This window comes from Grampus griseus (genome assembly GCF_964374135.1).
Source record: "Grampus griseus genome assembly, chromosome: 2".
NCBI classification, from domain to species: Eukaryota; Metazoa; Chordata; class Mammalia; order Artiodactyla; family Delphinidae; genus Grampus; species Grampus griseus.
In genome coordinates, this window is record NC_139018.1 from 53,633,946 (window position 1) to 53,656,233 (window position 22,288).

Sequence of the window (22,288 nt, forward strand, 5' to 3'; positions counted from 1 at the left end):
CTTATAGAATCTATTTCATCATCATTATTAAGAGTCTAGGGTTCACTGTGGTGCTGTCTCACCACCTGATTTATCTCCTGATTCATATCACATTTGTGAAAACTCTTCTTTCATAAATTTTCTTCTCTTCACCATTATAAGCAGAAAATTCTCAACTGTGTTCAAGAAAGGTAAGACAATACTACAGAGATGATGTTTCGAATCATCTTCTTTACTTTTTGAGAAATGGCTACAATATTTTGGATAAGGCAATAAGAAAAATAAGAGTGATTCAATGACAAAGGTTTGTTTGTTTTCATTTCAGCATGAGCCTTGTAGAAAAAAATCCATTAATCTTCTACTTTCTTATTATTTCAGTCTTTTTTAAAGCATCATTGATAATAATTGATGAGTAATGACAATCCCCACTATGATAAAATAGCCAGGTGTTTCAAAATACAGAAAAATAAGATCACTGAGATCCTGTTATGTAACTTTACTTTATAAAAGGGTTCCACGTATCATATGGTAACTGCAGATAGAATGAATTTTGTTTATTAAAAATACTCCTTTTTTCCTCTGACAGACTTTTAATAAAGAATAAAGTTCCTAAAGTATCAGTCCTTATATATAGTTAGAAGCACTCAAAAAATGAAACTCAAAAACAAGAAATGGGTTCAATGAATGCTGATGTTGTCCCAAAAGTTAATTAGAACTCTAACTTTTCTTAGGGAAATTAAAAACCTAAATGTGAAAGGCAAAGCTCTAATCCTTTTAGAAGATACTCTATAAGAATGTCTTTATGATCTAATTTGGCTGGGATGTGTCCTGGGCTTTGAAGTTTTAAAAGATCCCCAGTTGATTCTAATGTGTAGACAAGCTTAAGAAACAATGAGCTCAGGGAATTTTTTATTGATATTTATGAAGATTAAAGTTTAGATTTGTCAGTTTTTTGCTTTCAAATGGATCTCTTCCTTTTTTTTTTCTGTTCATTAAGCAATTATTTAAGTAAAAAAAAATACTAGATAAACCATTCTAAGGAAGCTTATATTACTGTACATCTTTAATATGCTTTAATATTGCTGTATGTCTCTATATGTATCTATTTCATGCAGACATATCGTTAAATATTATGAAGATACATACAAACATGTTTATATTTGTATCCAAATAATCATCTTTGGAAAACAAATATCAGTACAGAACTGAAAATGTACCACATTTGAAATTACTTTGAAAAGCTGGTAAGAATATCTGTGCATTTTGGAGTGACCTTACACATTCTTTTTTTGTAGTAATGATATTTCAACTCGTAAGTAGTCATTTTTTTAAAAAGTAGCTGGGTGCCTGAGAAAGGAAAGAGATTTTTCTCTTCTGAGGTTCAGCGACATATACTAAATTATGCCATGTTTAAATTTCCAACATTGCATTTCCATCAGACAATAGCATTGCTGTGATTAAAAGATGAATCAGAGAGATAAAATGAAAACTGAAACAGGAAATATCTTCAAGTTAGAGGCTTGGTTGGCTTCTCTCCCTTGGACTGATTACACACAATGATTTGAAATCGTTCTCTTTTGCTGCAATGAAAAGGCAACTCATTGTCACCAGAATCAATCACTCAGAGGTGAAAAATGGCCAAATCTACACTAGCAGAACATGCAATGAAAATAACTTCTGGGCTTCCCTGGTGGCACAGTGGTTGAGAGTCCGCCTGCTGATGCAGGGGACGCGGGTTTGTGCCCTGGTCAGGGAGGATCCCACATGCCGCGGAGCGGCTAGGCGCGCGAGCCATGGCCTCTGAGCTTGCGTGTCCGGAGCCTGTGCTCTGCAATGGGAGAGGCCACAACAGTGAGAGGCCCGCGTACAGCAAAAAAAAAAAAAAAAAAAAAAAAAAAAGAAAAGAAAATAACTTCTGGTTTTAGAGAGACCCATGATCAACTGAGATCCTAAAATTATTGCCAGCCAAAAGAATTGGGGTCTGTTAATGGGGAAGCTAGACTTCCATATATATTTTATACAGAACAACATGCCCAAGTTCCCCTATATACATTGTTTCATGAACTATATTGTGTAAGAAACTGCGGTGCCACGGCAACTGCTATATTACTGTGTATCTATCACTTCTATTTCTTTTGTGGAATATCAAGACTTCAACATATGGATATCAACAGGACAACAACGACAATTTCATTTTATCCTTCCAAGAGATGCTTTAATTTTAGAAACAATAATAACCAACCAACCAATCAACAAACAAGGAAACAAACTATTTTTATCATTAATTGGGCTTATGGCACATTAAGGAATGTGTATGTTGATGTGGAGGAGTTAGATCTCATGGGGGATTAATGAGCAGATTAAGAAAAAAAATCATTATGAGGAAGCCGACTGGCAAAAAAACACTACATGCCAGAGGTGAGGGAGGGAATGGTGGTCTGAGGTGCAATATTGAGGCTGTACTGAAGTATCCTTTTCTAACCATTTGGTGGTGTGATGTACACTGGGGCAAAAAAGAGGCATATGTATAAATTTAAGGAGCTAAATTACTTAAATTCTGTAATACCTTAGACCCCTAAACAGTATCTCTAACAAAAGGCAGAAGATGGATGCAATTATTCTCTCTCTCACCTGCCAAAGCCATCAGAGCACTACGCAAGTAGTGTATTTCCATTGGCACCTGGAGAGGTCAGCAGGAGGTAAACTTCACTGGTATATCTCTAGCGCATAAACCATAGACTATCAAGCTCCAAGCTATATAAGTTTATTAGAGGTGAGAATAGCTGAATGTTTCAATATATGTGTACATATAACTTTATATCCTATTTTTATAAAAACTTACAATTTCCTTTAAAAATTTTGGCAGGATTTTTCCTCATTTCCAATCTTGGTTGTTCTTTTTCTTTTCCTTTTTGTGTGTTTTATCTCCTACGGTCAAATTTTCCAGAGATGTGCTGGCTTTATTCTTTTTATTCTTTTAATTATTCATTCAGTAGACCAGTTATTAGTCATTCCTCTATTCTGCTTTTTCTTTTCTAATCAATGTGTAACTTTAAATTTTATCCAATTCCTTAAGTTTTTATAAGGTTTAATCTTTTTTAAAGCTTTGAATAGTTATTTTAATAATCTCATCTTTTATTAAAACAATTTTAAAAGCAAGAAACTTCCTATGAATAATATTTGGGCTGCATTGTATTAGTTTCAAAATGCAGTGCCATTATCTTTACTTTTTTTAAGTACTTTTACATAGAAAATGTTATTTTATTCAAAGGTATGTTTAAATACATACAATTAACTACATTATTTTTAAATTTTAAGATAAGGTAGATCATATCAATGAGCACACAAAGGACTGTCATACAGTGCTGTCTACCCCATGGCTACTTGAGTCAATTGTTTGGTTCTTTTCATTTTTATGTCATTATAATAGAAGTGTGGTTTTATTATCTATGCAATCCAGTTCAATACCTGTCAATAATACAGTAGATATTAAAGACTACCTAATAACCTTAAGTCTAACTGGTTTCTTCCAAATATTTGAAAACCATGTGAAGCATCAGCAGAAAATTTATGCAAGAACCATAAGTCCTTTAAACATTATCTCTAACAGAAGCCAGATAATGTTAAGCTTAAATATGTTAAAATGTATTACCATTTATAATACTTCCCATCATAATTCATCCAGAGAGATATCTTCAAGGTATCATTGGAATTAATTAGTAAAAATTCATCCATTGGGTTTGGATCACCAATAAGCAGAGCATTTATCTGTGTTTGAGGAGACACATAATAGATAATCTGCTCTACATAAGGTGAGGTAAGTCTGAATGATTCTTCATTTTTTTTTTTGCCTTTTTTCTGAGTATGGAGCCAGTGCAACTTTATGATGTATTGCTACACCCTACCAGCAATTGATCATTCACTATTTCATGTACAGATAAGGCATTATAACAGGAGCAGGGCTATATGAATGGCATACAAGGATGGTATAGCTTCAAGTGGACCCTGAGGATTAATATCACTAATTTTTATAGTACTAGTAAAATGAATTATTAAAATATTTAAGATATGTAAACAAATAAGGATATTTTAGTATTAAGACAGAATAAAAATAAACTTTGTTTAAAAGTGAATAGCTGGTTGTTTAGAAACATCTAACATCGTACCTTCAATATTAACATCCTAGAGAATTTAATTTATAATAATTAGCATGATTATTAAATATAGTCATGTGTCATGGTTATCTTAAAGGTTTCTGAATATACAATCTGAGTGCAAAGAGTTTAATTACACTCATTCATAGATATTGTATCATATTCCCTTTAGTCCATTTAAAAAGAGGAATAAATGTCCTCTGAAATATCTTATAAAATATTCTTAATATGGAACAAAATCCAAATAGAATGCTTTTGAAAGTTAAAAGAAGCTAATTACCAGTCCCTTGGAAGTCTTTCTGAAAATAGCTTTTAAATCTTGCCAGATAAGTAGCAGCTTGCCCAAAAGGGGAATAGAGGAATTATTCATAAAATGGCATTTTACATCTAGGAATCTTTCCTGGAAATTAAAAGCTGTTTGGAGAGATTACAAGGCTTTGGGGAAATGGGCAATAAATTGTAAACATCTTCCTAGATTATAGAACAAGATGTAAGGTCATTTTCAATTTTAAATGAGGAACTTGTTTAGGAAAAGGATTGAGAAAGACTGGATCAAGGTATATTAAATAGAGTGATACTTCAGCTCCTACAGGAAATAGGTACTTATATTTAATGAGCTATTACTTTTAAATTTGTTGTAATATATTCAGTTATAATTACACATTTGTGTTTGTATTTGTTTCTGTGTTTGTATTTATATCCATATTTAAGGTAAATAAAAAATGCTGAGATTGTGGCTCTAGAAATTATAAATAATTCCTGAGAGGCATGTGATCAGATTGACAAGAGCAGCAAAAACATGTAGAAAAATATATGCGAGGGGGCAATGTAGGAATAAGATTGTAATGGGGGCTCCCCCAGCCCCCAAAGAAACAGCTATAAATCCTGCACATAATGCAAAAGGCAGCTCCTTGAAGACCCTGGGGGGTGAAAAAAAGCTGCAGACTGGGAAACCATAACAGGATATCATTAGCTTTAGAATATTATAAACAGATTTTGTTCCAAAGAGGAACAAAATCTTTCATTTGTAGGAGGAAAGACAACAAAAACTGTCAACTTTAAAGTACTGGGAAAAAACAACTGCAAAAGGGAGAAAGAAACAGAAAACCAGTGACACTTAAGGTGCAGGAAATTATCCTGTGCCTAAAACTACAGTTAAAGCGGGTCAAGAGCAACTGTAAAGGCCATAATTCCATTATTCAGGTACTGGGATGGCCAGGATTAAGACATAATCAGACTATCAGAAAACACTCGCCACCATGCCATGTGCGACTAGGATAACAAGTGCAAATTACAAGTAATGGTTGGGCCTCCTGGGACAAAAGCAAGAGGCAAATTACAAACAGGCAAAATTCAGACTGAAAGCTGAAGGTGCAGCTGACACTGAGAAATGATAAATGGGTCTCCACCCTAAACAACCCTCAAGCAAACTGGGCCCCCCACCCTAAAGGTACTGCTGGAGGAATCTGAAGCCTGTGGTGCACTGTGGGTAACTACAGCAACAACAAATCTCAAACCCTGCCCAAGCCCTGACTACATTAATTCAAACACCTACACTAAAAGCCGAGCAAAAGGAAAGTTATACCCACCTCACTGTAACTAGTAAAAATGTCTTTCAAAAAAGCAAAGGACAAATAAAGACTTTTGCAGATAAACAAAACTGGAAAGGATGCATTTCCATCACATCTACACTAAAAGAAATGTTAAAGGAGGCTCTTTAGGCCGAAGGACTATGACACCAGACAGCAAGATATGCATCTGCACAGTAGAAGAAAAAACACTGGAATAAATGAAAGTAAAATAAATTTTACTTTATTTTTTCTTATTCTTAATTGCTCTAAAACATAACTGTGTGATTAAAAATAGTATGAAAGAGTTGTATGTCTATAGTATGTGTAAGAATAAAATGTCAGACTTCTCTGGTGGTGCAGTGGTTAAGAATCCACCTGCCAATGCAGGGGACACTGGTTTGAGCCCTAGTCTGGGAAGATCCCACATGCCGCAGAGCAACTAAGTCTGCATGCTACAAGTACTGAGCCTGCACTCTAGATCCCGTGAGCCACAACTACTGAGCCCGCACACCACAACTATTGAAGTCTGCGTGCCTAGAGCCCATGCTCTACAACAAGAGAAGCCACCGCAATGAGAAGCCCACACACCGCAATGAAGAGTAGCCCCTGCTCGCCACAACTAGAGAAAGCCCGCATGCAACGAAGACCCCACACAGCCATAAATAAATAAATAAATAAATAAATATTTCAAAAAAGAATAAAATGTATACCAATCATAATACAAAGGATGGGAGGAAGGAATTCAGAATTTACTGTTATAAATTCCTTACACTATATGTGAAGTGATATATTATTTGAGGGTAGAATGATTAATTAAAGATGTATATTGTAGACCATGGGGCAACCACTAAACTTTTTTTATCTACTAAGTTGACCTAATTGACACTGAAAGAACATTTTACCCAACAACAGCAAATACATATTCTTTCAAATACACATGAAACAGTTACCAAAATAGATTATATTCGGGACCATAAGACAAATTTACACAAGTTTAAGAGAATAGAAAGAATACAAAATGTGTTTTCAATAATATAATTAGACTAATTATCAATTACAAAAAGCTATTTGGAAAAATCCTATGAATACTTGGAAATTAAACAGCACCCTTCTAAATAACCCATGCATCAAAGATGAAATATTAATATACACTCAATTTTGAACTGAGTGAAAATGAAAATACAACATATCAAATTTTCTGGGGTGCAGCTAAAGTAACGCTTATAGGAAAATGTTTGGCACTGCATGCCTATATTAGAAAAAACAATAAAGAGTCAAATAGTAATTTATGCTTCCACAGTAAGAAATTAGATAAACAAGAGCAAACTAAACTAAAATCAAGCAATAAGATCAGCAATAGTAAAGATAAGATCAGAACCCAAGGCAGTACGGCATTATGCAAACGATAAACACATCAATCAGTGGAGAGCCCAGAACAGACCCATACTGTCAAATGATTTTTTTTTTTAAGAATAAAGGGAAGTCAATGGATAAAGAATGGTCTTTTTCAAGAAATGCTGCTTGAAAATTTTGACATCCATATATATAATCATGTACCTCAATTCATATCTTACACTTTATGCAAAAATTAACTTACAATGTGTTGTGTCCTTAAATGTAAACCATAAAATTATCAACCATCTAGAAAAAATTATGATAAAAAAGCTTTATGACCTTGGGTTAGGAGATAATTTTTAAATATAACACTGAGGGGAAGAGATGAAGATGGTGAAGTAGTAGGACGTGCAGTTTACATCTTCCCACAAATACATCAAAAATACATCTACATGCGGAATGATTCTCACAGAATACCTACCGAACGCTGGCAGAAGACCTCAGATTTCTAAAAGGGTAAGAAAAATTCCACATAATTGGGTAGGACAAAAGAATAATGAAAAAAAGAAAGAGAAAAGAATTGAGATGGAACCTGCATCACTGAAAGGGAGCTGTGAAAGAGGAAAGGTTCCCGCACTTGGGGAAGTGCCCTCACCAGCAGGGAGATCAGCCACGACAGAGGAGGAGATTTGGAGCCTCAGAGGAGAGCACAGCAACCGGTTTGTGGCAGCCAGAACAGAGAGAAACCTGCACAGACAGTCAGTGCCACTGCCCTGCACTCCCCAGCATGAGAGGCACGTTCACTGGTGTGGGCAGGGGTTGGGTGCTGAGCTTGGGCTTCAGAGATCAGACCTGGGGAGAGAACTGGGGTTGGCTGCATGGAAACAGCCTGAAGTTGGCTGGAGTCTGGTGTGACCACAACTGAGGGTGTATGTGGAGGAAGCCCTGGCCCAGCTTAGAGGTCAGACATCATTGTTTTGGGGGGTGGACAAGAGGAGGGACCCGCCATTGCAGCTTTTTTCCCTGCACATGCTCTCAGGCAACAGGACATGACCTACAGGAGCTCCAGGAGCTGTCGCGAGCTGTCATTGTTGTGGGCTATGGGAGCGCATGCAAGCAGCCACCACCACCCTCCCAGGTTCCAGGAGCAGTTGCAAGCCACCTCCACTGCCATCACAGTTTCCGGGGGCACAAGAGCTGCCACCACAACCTAGAGCCCCAGGAACAGGGAACACCTGCCAAGTCTGCACACACCCTATCAAAGGGATAACAGCTAGCACACACTGAGGAAAGAGATGGCAGGCATCCTTCCTAAAAAACGGCCCTTACACCAAAAATATTAAACCCACACAAGCTACACAGGGAAGCTCCAAAATGCATACAGCCCTCTAAGACCACAGTAGACAATTGTTTCTCCTAAACTCACAGAGTAAGAAAAATACAAGTAAAATGAAGAAGCAGAGGAACTGCTCCCAGTTAAATGGCCAAGAGAATTCCCCTGAAAGAACAAATAATGAAAGACACCGATTTCAAAAAGGAGATAATGAAAATACTGAAAGAATTAAGAAAGGCTATCAACAGAAATGCAGAGTACTGTAAAAAGAAACTAGAAACTACCAAGCTGAGCCAAGAAAAATTAGAAAACTCATTTGCTGAGACAAAAGCTGAGCTAAAGGCAAAGAATAACGGAATGAATATTGCAGAAGAACAAATAAGTGATATGGAAGACAGAATAAAGGAAATCACCCAATTAGAACATCAGATAGAAAGTCAAATGGAAAAAAATGAAAGCAATATAAGAGACCTATGGGATAATATAAAGAAACCTATGGGATAATATAAATGTGCCAGTTTTCACATATTAGGGCTCCCAGAAGAGGAAGAAGGAGAAAAGGGGATTGAAAATGTATTTGAAGAAGTTATGGCTGAAAACTTCCCAAAACTAAAGAAGGAAACAGAAATCGAGGTACAGGAAGCACAGAGGCTCCCAGACAAGATACACCCAAACAGACCTACACTAAGACATATTATAATAAAAATTGCAAAAGTTAAAGAGAGTATTCTAAAGGCAGCAAGAGAAAAACAAAGTTAATTATAAGGGAACCCCCATAAGGCTATCAGCTTTTTTTTCTACAGAAATATTGCAGGCCAGAAGGGAGTGGCAAGATATATTCAAAATCCTAAAAGGGAAAAATACACAACCTATAATACTCTACCTAGCAAGATTATCATGTAGAATAGAAGGAGAAAAATAATTTCTCAGACAAGCAAAAACTAAAAGAATACATCAATACTAAACCTGTCCTAAAAGAAATATTGGAAAGTTTTCTTTAAACAGAAAAGAAGCAAGAATCTACAGGAAAGAGAAAAACACAATTGGGAAGTAAATCACTTAAATAAGTATACAGATTTTAAAAAAACATATGAAACATTTTTGTGAAAACAATAACTACAATGAACAGCAAAAAGATAAACATGAAGATGTAAAAGAGGACATCAAAATCATAAAATGTGGGGGAGGAGAGTAAGAAAACATAGATTCTGGTTTTTTTAGAATGTGTTTGAACCTATACGACTATCAGTATAAAGCAATTAGGTATAGGAAGGGGTTAACATACTTGAAAAACAGGATAACCACAATTCAAAAACATACAACAGATTCATAAAAACCAAAAAAGAAAACACAAGCATAAGATAATAAGTAATCATCAAACCACAAAAATAAAAACAAAAAGAAACAAAGAAGAAACAGAATCAACTGGAAAACAAGGTTTAAAATGGCAATAAATACATACCTACCAATAATTACCTTAAATGACAATGGACTAAATGCTCCAATCAAAAGATATAGAGTGGCAGATTGGATAAAAAAACAAGAGCCTACAATATGCTGCCTATAAGAGACCCACTTTAGAGCAAAGGACACACATAGATGAAAAGTGAGGAGATGGAAAAAGATATTCCATGTAAATGGAAATGATAAGAAAGTGGGGGTCACAATACTCATAACAGAGAAAATAGACTTTAAAGCAAAGACCATAAAGAAAAATAAAGAAGGACATTGTATAATGACAAAAGGATCAATCAAGGAGAGGATTTTACACTCATCAACATATATGCACCTAATATAGGAGCACCCAATTACATAAAACAAATACTACCAGATATAAAGGGAGAAATTGACAGGAATACAGTAATAGTATTCCTTTAACAACGCACTCACATCAACGGACAGATCTTCTAGACAGAAAATCAATAAGGCAACAGAGATACTAAATGATACAACAGAACAGCTAGACTTAACTGAAATTTTCAGACATAACATCCAAAAAAACCAGAATACACATTCTTCTCAAGTGCACATAGAACATTTTCTAGGACTGACCACATAGTAGGGCACAAACCAAGCCTGACCAAATTTAAGAGTATAGAAATAATCTCAAGCATCTTTTCTGATCACAACATAAAACTAAAAATCAACCACAGAAAAAGAAATGAGAAAAAAAGTGATTACATTGAGACTAAACAACATGCTACTGAAAAATCAATGGGTCAATGATGAAATCAAAGAAGAAATTAAAAGTACCTTGAGACAAATGACAATGAAAACACAACCATACAAAAATCTATGGCATGCTGCAAAAGCAGTTCTTAGAGGGAAGTTCATAGTGATATAGGCCTTCCTCAAAAAAATAAGAAAAATTTCAAATAAACAACATAACCTACCACTTAAAAGAATTAGAAAAAGAACAAATCAAACCTAAAGTCAGCAGAAGGAAGGAAATAATAAAGATCAGAGAGGAAATAAATAAAATAGAGATTAAAAAACAATAGAAAAAAATCAATGAAACCAGGAGCTCGTTCTTTGAAAGGGTAAACAAAATTGACCATCCTCTGGCCAGGCTCACCAAGAATAAAGGTGAGAGAACCCAAATAAGCAAAATAAGAAATGAAAAAGGGGACATGACAGCCAATACTGCAGAAATACAAAAAACCACAAGGGAACACTACAAACAATTATATGCCAATGAATTTGACAACCTAGAAGATATAAACAAGTTTCTAGAAACATGCAGCCCACCAAAACTGAATCAAGAAGAAATAGATAAGCTGAATTAACCAATCATTAGAATTAAATATAATCCATAATAAAGCAAACAAACAAAACCAAAAAAAAAACCCAAAAACTCCCTACAAACAAAAGCCCAGGACCAGGACCAGATGACCTCACAGGAGAATTCTACCAAACATACAAAGAATTTATACTGATCCTTCTCAAACTCTTCCAAAAGACTGAAGAGGCAGGAACACTCCCAGACATTCTATACATCCACCATCACCCTGTTACCAAAACCAGGTAAAGACACCACCTAAAAGGAGAATTACAGGCCAATATCTTTTTTTTTTTTTTGCGGTACGCAGGCCTCTCACTGCGGTGGCCTCTCCCGTCGCGGAGCACAGGCTCCAACTTGCAGGCTCAGTGGCCATGGTTCATGGGCCCAGCCACTCCGCAGCACGTGGGATCCTCCCAGACTGGGGCACGAACCCGCATCCCCTGCATCAGCAGGCGGACGCTCAACCACTGCACCACCAGGGAAGCCCCTGGCCAATACCTTTGATGAATAAAGATTTTTAAATTCTCAGCAAAATATTAGCAAACTGGTCTTCCCTGGTGGTGCAGTGGTTGAGAGTCCACCTGCTGATGTAGGGGACGCGGGTTCATGCCCCAGTCCAGGAGGATCGCACATGCCACGGAGTGGCTGGGCCCGTGAGCCATGGCTGCTGAGCCTGCGCATCTGGAGCCTGTGCTCCGCAACGGGAGAGGCCACAACAGTGAGAGGCCCGCATACCGCAAAAAATAAATAAATAAAAATTTAAAAAAAATTAGCAAACCGAATCCGACAACGCATAACAAAGATTATACACCATGACCAAGTGGGATTCATCTCAATTTCACATGGATGGTTCAACATATGCAAATCAATCAATGTGATACACCACATAAATGAAAGAAAAGACAAAAACCACATGATCATCTAAATAGATACAATAAAAGCATTTGACAAAATTCATTATCCATTCATGATAAAAACTCTTACCAAAGTGGGTATGGAAGGCACACATCTCAACATAATAAAAGCTATTTATGACAAACCCACAGCCAATATAATACTCAACAGTGAAAGGCTCTAAGCTTTTCCTGCTAAAATCTGGAACAAGACAAGGATGTCCACTCTCACCTCTTCTATTCAACATAGTATTGGAAGTCCTAGCCACAGCAATCAGACAAGAAAAAGAAATAAAACGTATCCAAATTGGAAGGGAAGAGGTAAAATTGTCTTTACATGCAGGTGACATGATACTATATACAGAAAACCTTAAAGACTCTACACATAAACTACTAGAACTGATAAATGAATTCAGCAAGGTAGCAGGAAAAAAGATTAACATATAGAAATCAGTTGCATTTCTTTACACTAACAATGAAATATCAGAAAGGGAATGTAAAAAAAAAAAAAAATAACTTTCAAAATTGCACCCCCAAAATTAAAATACTTAGAAATAAACCTGACCAACAAGGTGAAAGACTTATATGCTGAGAACTATAAAACACTAATAAACAAAACTGAAGGTGATTCAAAGAAATGGAAAGATACCTCACGTTCTTGGATTAGAAGAATTAATATTGTTAACATGGCCATACTACCCAAAGCAATCTGCAGATTTAATGTGATCCCCATCAAATTACCCATGACATTTTTCACAAAACTAGAACAAACAATCCTAAAATTTATATGGAACCAAAAAATACGCAGAATTTCCAAAGCAATCCTGAAGAAAAAGAACAAAGCAGAGGCATAACTCCCAGATGTCAGACAATACTACAAAGCTACAGTAATCATAACAGTGTGGTACTGGCACAAAAACAGATATATGGATTAATGGAACAGAATAGGCAGCCCAAATATAAACCCACACAATTAATCTTTGGCAGAGGAGGCAAGGACATACAATGGGAAATAGACAATCTCTTCAACAGTGGTGTTGGGAAAGTTGGACAGCTGCATGTGAATCAATGAAGTTAGAACACATTCTCACACCATACACAAAAATAAACTCAAAATGGCTTAAACATTTAAACATAAGACATGACACCATAAAACTCCTAGAAGACATCACAGGCAAAACATTCTCTGACATAAATCATACCAATGTTTTCTTAGGTCAGTCTCCCAAGGCAATAGAAATAAAAACAAAAATAAGCAAATGGGACCTAATCAAACTTACAAGCTTTTGAACAGCAAAGGAAACCATAAACAAAACAAAAAGGCAGCCTACAGAATGGGAGAAAATATTTGCAAATGATGTGACCAACAAGGGCTTAATTTCCAAAATATATTTACAAACAGCTTATACAACTCAAAAACAAAAAAACAAACTACCCAATCCAAAAATGGGCAGAAGACCTAAATAGACATTTCTCCAAAGAAGACATATAGATGGCCAATAGACACATGAAAAGATGCTCACCATCACTAATTATTAGAGAAATGCAAACCAAAACTACAAGGAGGTACCACCTCATACTGGTTAGAATGACCATCATGAAAAATTCTACAAATAACAAATGCTGGAGAGGGTGTGGAGAAAAGGGAACCCTCCTACACTGTTAGTGGGAATGTAAGTTGTTGCAGCCACTGTGGAGAACAGTATGGAGATTCCTCAGAAAACTAAAAATAGAGCTACCATATGATCCAGCAATCCCACTCCTGGGCACATATCCAGACAAAACTATAATTTAAAAAGATGCATGCTCCCCTATGTTCATAGCAGAACTGTTTACAACTGCCAAGACATGGAAACAACGTAAATGTCTATCGACAGATGAAGGGATAAAGAAGATGTGGTACATGTATACAATGCAATTCTACTCAGCCATAAAAAAGAATAAAATAATGCCACTGCATCAACATGGATGCAACTAGAGACTATCATACTAAGTAAGTCAGAAAGAGAAAGACAAATACCTTTTGATATCACTTATATGTGGAATCTAAAATATGACACAAATGAACTTATCTATGAAACAGAAACAGACTCAAGGACATAGAGAACAGATTTGTGGTTGCCAAGGGGGAAGGGTTTGGGGGGAGGGATAGAGTGGGAGGTTTGGGTTAGCAGATGTAAGCTATTATATATAGAATGGGTAAATAAGGTCCTACTGTATAACACAGGGAACTATATTCAATATGCTGGAAAAGAGTATTTTTTTAAATGTGTATATAACTGAATCACTTGGCTGTACAGAAGAAATTAACACAACACTGTAAAACCGTTATTATTCAATAAATAAATATTGAAAGCACAACTTATAAAAGAAAATATAAATTTTACTATCTGCCTGTGAAAGACATTGTTAAGAGAATGAAAAAAACAAGTGCAGACTAGACAACAATATCTGTAAAACATATACAGTTCTAACACATGACTTGTGTCCAGAAAATATAAGAAATCAATTAAAAATGGTCAAAAAAAAAACCCTAAACTGAAACTTTATCAAAGAAGGTATGTGTACATTTTTGCTCACAAAGTAAGACTTTGTTACATTAGAAAGATTTTGAGAAATTCTTGAGACAGGGGTGTTCATGATGTGGAAAGACAGTATCAAAATTGGTAGTGGTGCACTGTTTTCATAAATAAAGCTAGTAGGTTCTAGGATGATGGGAAGCATGCCACTGTTCAACAACCATCATTCTGAGGATCTGTTAGATAATAAAACAGCTCCTAGAGGTTTCCAGTACACACAGCCATGGAGTCCCCAAGAAGAAACAGCTGATCAGATTCTGAGAGGACAGCAAGGAGAAGGATGAGAGGCAGCAGTTCTCTTGTCAGCTCTGACTCTTCCGACAAAAATTCTGGTAATGAAATTGGCCCCAAACCAAGAGGTTTACTACCAATTCCAAGATCAAATGATTTAGAAGTCACCTGCTAGAGAAATGGTTGCCAGATGTGCAGCTGATCTGAAAACTTTACTCTGAAATTGTTTTGTAGTCTTTCCTTATTTATGCCTATCTCAAAACATAAAACATATGCCTACATACTAGTCATCTCACTCAAATCATTTCCATTCATTTGACAATATTAACTGTTACCTACTATATACCAGGCAGAACATTTTAAATCACTAGTACCAAGGAAGAGAAATCGGGCATAAATGACACCTAGATTTGAATTAACCTTAAAGATCATGTGCAAGACTGAGTAAGCCCCGTGTTTAGTATATAGCTTTGTAAATCCTACCAGTTAATGTTTCATGGGGTTGGTTATGAGTTAGGACCTAGGCGGGTGCTTCTTAAGGTTTAGTGTGCATGTGAATTCATTCAGATCTTATTAACGTGCAGATTCTGTTGCAGTAATTCTGAGGTCGGGTCCAAAATTTTGCATTTCTAAACGGTTCCAAGCTGATGCAGATACTGCTGGTCTGTGGAACACACTTGGAATTTTAAGAGCCTAGAATACTGAGTGCTTCTCAGTACTGAGTAAATTCAGAGTAACTTTATGTAGTCCCACACGTGACCAAAGAAGATGCTGCTACTGCAGGTCTTGGGGCAAGACCAGGCTGCAATAAGTGCAAAAATCATTTGTAGCTTTAAACACATAGTTTTAATCTCAAGGTTCTTACTTTGTGTCATCACATTTAAAAAAAATCTTAGTCTAGAAAACTTACTTTAGGAAGTACTAATATCAATACATTTTAGCAAAATTCCTTTAAAAACTAAAAATAAACATCATATACAAATAAACCCATACTGAGGTTCAAGTAAGTAATATATTTGAAAATTCATTTAGAAACAATATTACATTGGAAGATCATGTTAACAAACTCTCCATAATTTTACCTTAGCAAGTAACACCTAATATTTTAAAGAGTGTTATCTACTTGTCCAAAAATTATTAAACTTTATGTGAATGAGGTATTATAAATGAAATCTCTCCTCAATTTCTGGCCACCACCAAGTTGAGAAATGAGGTTATTTTTTCAGGGATAATTTATTCATTGATTTTATTTGTATTCTTTCTACTTCAGAATGTAAAATAGCAACCTATCATAACTGAGATTACAATTGCCATTTCTTTATCATAATGCTCACTCAGGCAATGAAAGAAAAACAAAAGAGTTGCCTAGTTCTATTTGATTTGTTTCTTCTGCTCATAATGATACCTTGTAGTTTTCTAAATTATTATTGGAACAGAATTTTATTTTTCACTTTAAATGAATTTTTTTCTTCTTTTTCCTAAACCTGTTTATTTCTAAAACTATTTATATTTTATCTTTAAAACTGATTTTTCTCATCACCTTATAATTTAATTTTTACTTTATATATGTGTATATATATACAAACACATATACACAAATATAGAATATTTTTAAATAAAATTAATTTTATTTGAAGAAACAGGTATATATTCAAAGAAGAAAAAAATGCTTAACTAGAAATAAGTTCTCCTATTCACTTCACAGGGTTTTTTTGTCAAGGTCTCTTGTTTATTAATAGCGTATTTAGTATGTATAAGCAGGGCCAGTGAACACACTATGTGAGTTTTGTAGAAGCATAACTTTAAAATTCTCTCTCTCTTATCTTAGCTTGTTTAACAATACTGTGATCTTGAACCTCTAATTTAGTCTTTAAATATGTAAGGAATATATTTAAATGCATTCTCCATTAACTATCTATTACTTTTATATTAAAGCTAAAGCAAATATAAAGGTGTGAGGTAAAATTCATGTTTTATGGCAAGACAAGAAAAATTTAAACATAAAATTTAAACATTTTTCTCTGCCCTTTGGCCTCTTCTCTCCCCTCTACTGTGCACTGTGTATCTGCATTATGCATGGACAAAACCTCCCCCATTGCCAGAAATATCTGCTCATAAAGAGCAACACTCTCCTAGCAATAATAAGACAATTCCTTAAAAGATAACGTTCCTTTTTGATCTTGTAAGGGGTCACATGACACACCACTTTGTACTTGAAGACCTGACTCAAAGAACTTAATATAATCATGTTTTGACTTCTAATGGGTGAAACAGTTCTCAAAGCTTTCTGAGATGCTATTCCCAGGTTATAATTTGGCTCAAACATAAATTTTCCATTACTTTCTTAGATAGTTTTCCATCAACAAAGGAAACAATGAAACTTATTACATAATTATTAATACATAATTATTAATATGTAATATTATAGAATTATTCAATTTAATCTCATGCAATTTGAAAATATATTTGCATAACTAATTTGTAGCATTAAAATATAACATCACTACTCTAGGAGTTAATTCAAGAAGCAGATCATTTACAAATATATTAAGCTGTAAAGACCATAAAACTATGTAAAATAAAATGGATAAATGAGAAGTTTCACTTTTTTTTTTTTTTGACTTATGTTAAGCATGAACCAGCATTTGGAGATGTTTGTTTGGATTACACTGAATACAGTGTAGTTATTATTTCATCAGTGTGTTCTTTTCATTGTATACTTTATAGCATTGCATATATAGCCTGCGAGCATTTCCATAATGACTGCATCAAAAAAATTACTCTTAGGTAAATATACACAAACCACTTTTATCCTTCAAGAATAGTGGTATTTTAATAAACTTTCTTTTAAAAAAATATTTGCAATTTCCAAGCCTCTCTGAATTCTCTATACTTTCAATCAGGTAAATGAAATCTATCCTTATTTTGAACTCAACTGTTTAAAAATAATAGAGTAAAATTTCACCCTTTATTCATTAGTTATAATTTGCATATAGTTATTTTAGGGCATTCTGACATTCAGCTGATATTACTGAATGCCTATTTCATTTCATCTGCAGTATTCATTGCACATAACCTTATACATTGTTAGCATCGATAAATTATATAATAGTAATACATTTTTTCAATTTAATAAATAGTTCCTAGTCTAAAAGGCTGAGCTAAGTAATATTGGCAATTGTTTTAACGCTGGATCTCTCAGAACTGGCAATATGTTAATGTACATTATGACTTCTCAAGAGGAAGATTTTCCAGGATTTCCCAAGGTTTTCTGATCATGGAACTTATTGTTTGTACAGTATGTCTCAAAACTATTGTGCTGTGGTACATAATTTGTTATTGGGGGGGGGGTTTGACATAAAGTACTGTGTAAGAAATAACGGCAAAATATATAGATTTTTAAGTGGTCACTCGCCTTAATAAATACTTATTTAACTGAGTACATACCCATTAAAAGGACAATACAGCACTTTTACAACACATATAAAATGTGATTAATAAAATAACTTATTTCCATAAAATTTGAGATTTTAGAGAGCCCATCTGACTATAACTTATTTAGCACAACTTAGGAAATGTTTTGTGGTAGAGACATGTTAGTATAAGTCTGTTAGATCTAGGGTTTAGATCACTCCTAGAGGATTGTTTACAATCCTTGGCACACATTTTAAGAGAGAAGCAAACAGTTATTTGTTGAAAACAGAGGAACTGAGATGGTAAATGGGCCACATATTTGATGACCAGAGGTACTGAGATTAATGTGAGGAAAGGAGAAAACAGACTTTTTACTTTACAATGTGTAAGCTAACTGTTCAAAAGTATAAAAGACTTCTTGGGAAAGAATGGATTTCTCTGTTAATGAAGGTACTAAAACATGGATAAATTTATTACTTCTTTCTTAGACTCCTAAAGAGAATACAAGGGTCAAATGAAATGTTACAAAAATATATTTTCAAACTTTACATTCTATGATTCTATAGTCCAGGAATAAAAAAGCAAGCTTTCTATTTTGTAATATGTGGACTGTTCACATATTCTAAGTAGACAGAAATAAAATTAGTTCATATAATAGCCAAATTTATCCCATTTTATCTTATTTAATCAACATGTAAATTCTGAAGAGACAATAAACATCAAAATCCTACTAAACCCAATGGCTTTGGGGTCTTGTCCAAATGAAATCATTCCCTCCTCCTTTGATTCTACTTGACCTTTTATGAAAGAAAAACCATCACCAGATTGTTAGGTTTGAAATTGCTATAGAAAATTAGTATAATTTTGAAACAATAGATGGATGGGAAACATTATAATTATCTCAAATGACTAGGCCAAGACAGACATTTTAATAAATGATGTTGGGACAATAGGGAAGCCATTTAGAAAAACTTGAAATCAGATCCTATAAGGTAACACATAGCTACACAAATTCTAAGAGAAATAAATGACTGAATTCCTTGATTACCTGAATGTATGGGAAAGCTTTCAGACTATAAATCAAAATGCAGAAGCAATAAATGAATAAAGTAATAAATGTGACTACAAATTTAAAAGTATATACTTTTACACTGCTAAAAATACCTCAAAGTCAAATATAAACAAAAAACCTGGGAGAAAATGTTTGCAAAATATATCAGACAAAAGACAAAATCCATTATATATAAAAATCAAGGATTTTTTTTTTAATTGAGAAAATAAGGAGTCCAGTTTCTAGTCAAAATGGAGTAAGAAGGATCAGAATATCCTCTCATTTGAAACAACTATGACAAAACATACGATACAATGACACTCAAGTTACTGGACAACAGACAGTGAAGGACAGCCCTCCCTAAAAGACTGGAAACAACTTAAGTGAGCCTGACAATTGTCCCAGGTGACATCCTGGAGAAAGTTTCTGGGGAAGAGTGAAGGAAAGAGAGCCTAGGCAAATACAATTGTCTCTCTGGTTGAAGAATGGAGCTGGGATCTAAGGAAACCTAGACAGCTTCACAGAGAAATTTTATAAGACAGAGTGCTGGAGAGGGAGAGCTGCACGTACCAGCAAGGAGAGGATGTCACAGATCTGAAGAGGGTCCCTATCAATATTCAGTTGAATACGGATTGCTCATTTGTATGAGGAAACTAAGGTCTTAGAAAGAATCACCTAAAAAGATTATAAGAAAAAGGGAACAGAGTTCATACAGGGCTTAGAAAAATTCCTGTTCTCACCAGCTTGAGTGAAAAAAAACAACTTGTAATTAATGGGGCCACAGCTAGAACAGTCAGAGTCTTGACTCAGTAGTAGGGAAAGATTATTAGTCCAAACACAGTTCTAGTTTCACCTAACAAAAAGTAAGGCCCAAATGATCAAACTCTTTCCAAGTAATCTGATCATGTTCCAGATAAAACGGTAAAGGATATTTATAGAAAACAAAATTGCCCTTACACATAAAAAGATAAAATTCACAATGTCCAGAATCTAATTAAAAAATCACCAGGAATGCAAAAAAGTATGACACAAATTACAAAATGAAAATATATCCCTAAATGAGGAAGAAAAATCCATTAAAACTGACCCAAGCTTTGCGCAGTGGCAGTATCGTAGCCAATGAGGTTTATCCGAGGCGCGATTATTGCTAATTGAAAAGTGACCCAGAAAATGATAGAATTAGTACTCGTTGAAAGTTATTATACATTCAAAAAGCTAGAGGAAAGACTGAACATGTTAAGGAGAGACATGGATAATATAAAAAACTCTCAAATCAAACATCTTGATATGAAAACAAAATGTCACAGATAAAAAAATACACTGGATGAGATTAATGATTGGTTAGACATTTACAGATAAGATTAGAGAACTTAAAGATGTAGCAATAGAAACACTCCAAAATGAAACACAGAAAAAAGAAGATGTCTGAAAACTATGGCCTCTGGGCTAAATCCGAACATGCCCACTTGTTTCCATATTGTTTATGACTATTTTACCAGTGTAAGAGTTGAGCAGTTAGTGATAAGGACTATAGGCCCACAAAGTCAAAAATATTTACTATCTGGCTCTTTACAGAAAAGTTTACAAACCCTTGTTCTAGCCAATGCAATAAGCATATATGATAATGAAAATAATGATGGGTATGATGATGGAGGTAGTAGCAGTATATTATTTGCTTAGGAAGAAATTAAATTTGTATTCACAGAAAACATAATAATTTATAGAAAATTTCACTGAATCTACTAAGAAGCTACCATAAGTGAACACATGAGTTTAGCAAAATTATTGGATAAAATATATAAAATTTAACTGCATATCTATAAACTGGCGATCAACAATCAGAAATTAAAATTATAAAAACAATACCATGTACACTTGCATTAATAATACAAAATATTTAGGAATAAAGCTGACAAAAATATGGTCAATAGCTATACACTGAAAACCACAAAACTTTGCTGAGAGGAACTAAAGAAGCCTTAAATGGCAGGGGGGAACTGACTACAAAGGGCCACAAGTGATTTTTTAGAGTAATGGAAATATTCTATTTCTGGATTATAGTGTTGGTTGCATGGCTATGTCAGAACTCATCACATTTGTACACTTTAAAAGGGTGAATTTTATCACATTTATAACTTAATAAGTTTGTCCCAAACAAATCCTATTTCTTTTAAAGTGCGAAAGACATGAATAATTAAAAATAAAAAATAAAATTAAACATGAATGATGTAAACTTATGGTAAGGGATACAAAAATTAAAACTATAGTGCAATGCAATTCCTCACCCATCAGATCAGCCAAAATTTAAAAATTAGGCTAAATTGGGAGATTGGGATTGACAAATACACACTAGTATATATAAAATAGATAACTAATAAGAACCTAGTGTATAGCACAGGGAAATCGACTCTATACTCTGTAATGGCTTATACAGGAAAAGAAACTTAAAAAAAGAAAAAAAAAAAGAGTGGATATATATATATGTATAACTGATTCATTTTGTTGAAACTAACACAACATTGTAAATCAACTATACTCCAATAAAAATTTAAAAAAAAACGCTATAGGAGAACTGAGGCTCTCATACATCACTGATGGGAAGGCAATCATGAACAAATTTGGCAATAACTAACAAAACTATATGCTGTTTATTCTTCCTCATTGAAATTCCATTTCTAGGAATTTACCTTGAAGATACAACCACAACAATACAAAAATAGATATGCATGGGATTATATATTATAGGATTGCTACTGAACAACACTGGAGACCATTAAATGTCCCAACACAGAACTTTGCTTGAATAAACTGTGGTACACGAGCATAAGTGTAAAAAGCAATGTGCAAATGAACACCCACACCCACCCACCCAAACTGTAAGAAAGAAGAAATAATGAAACATGCATAATTTGCTTACTTTAACAGATTGAAACTGAAGGACCATACTTCCAGGAACAATGTCATGA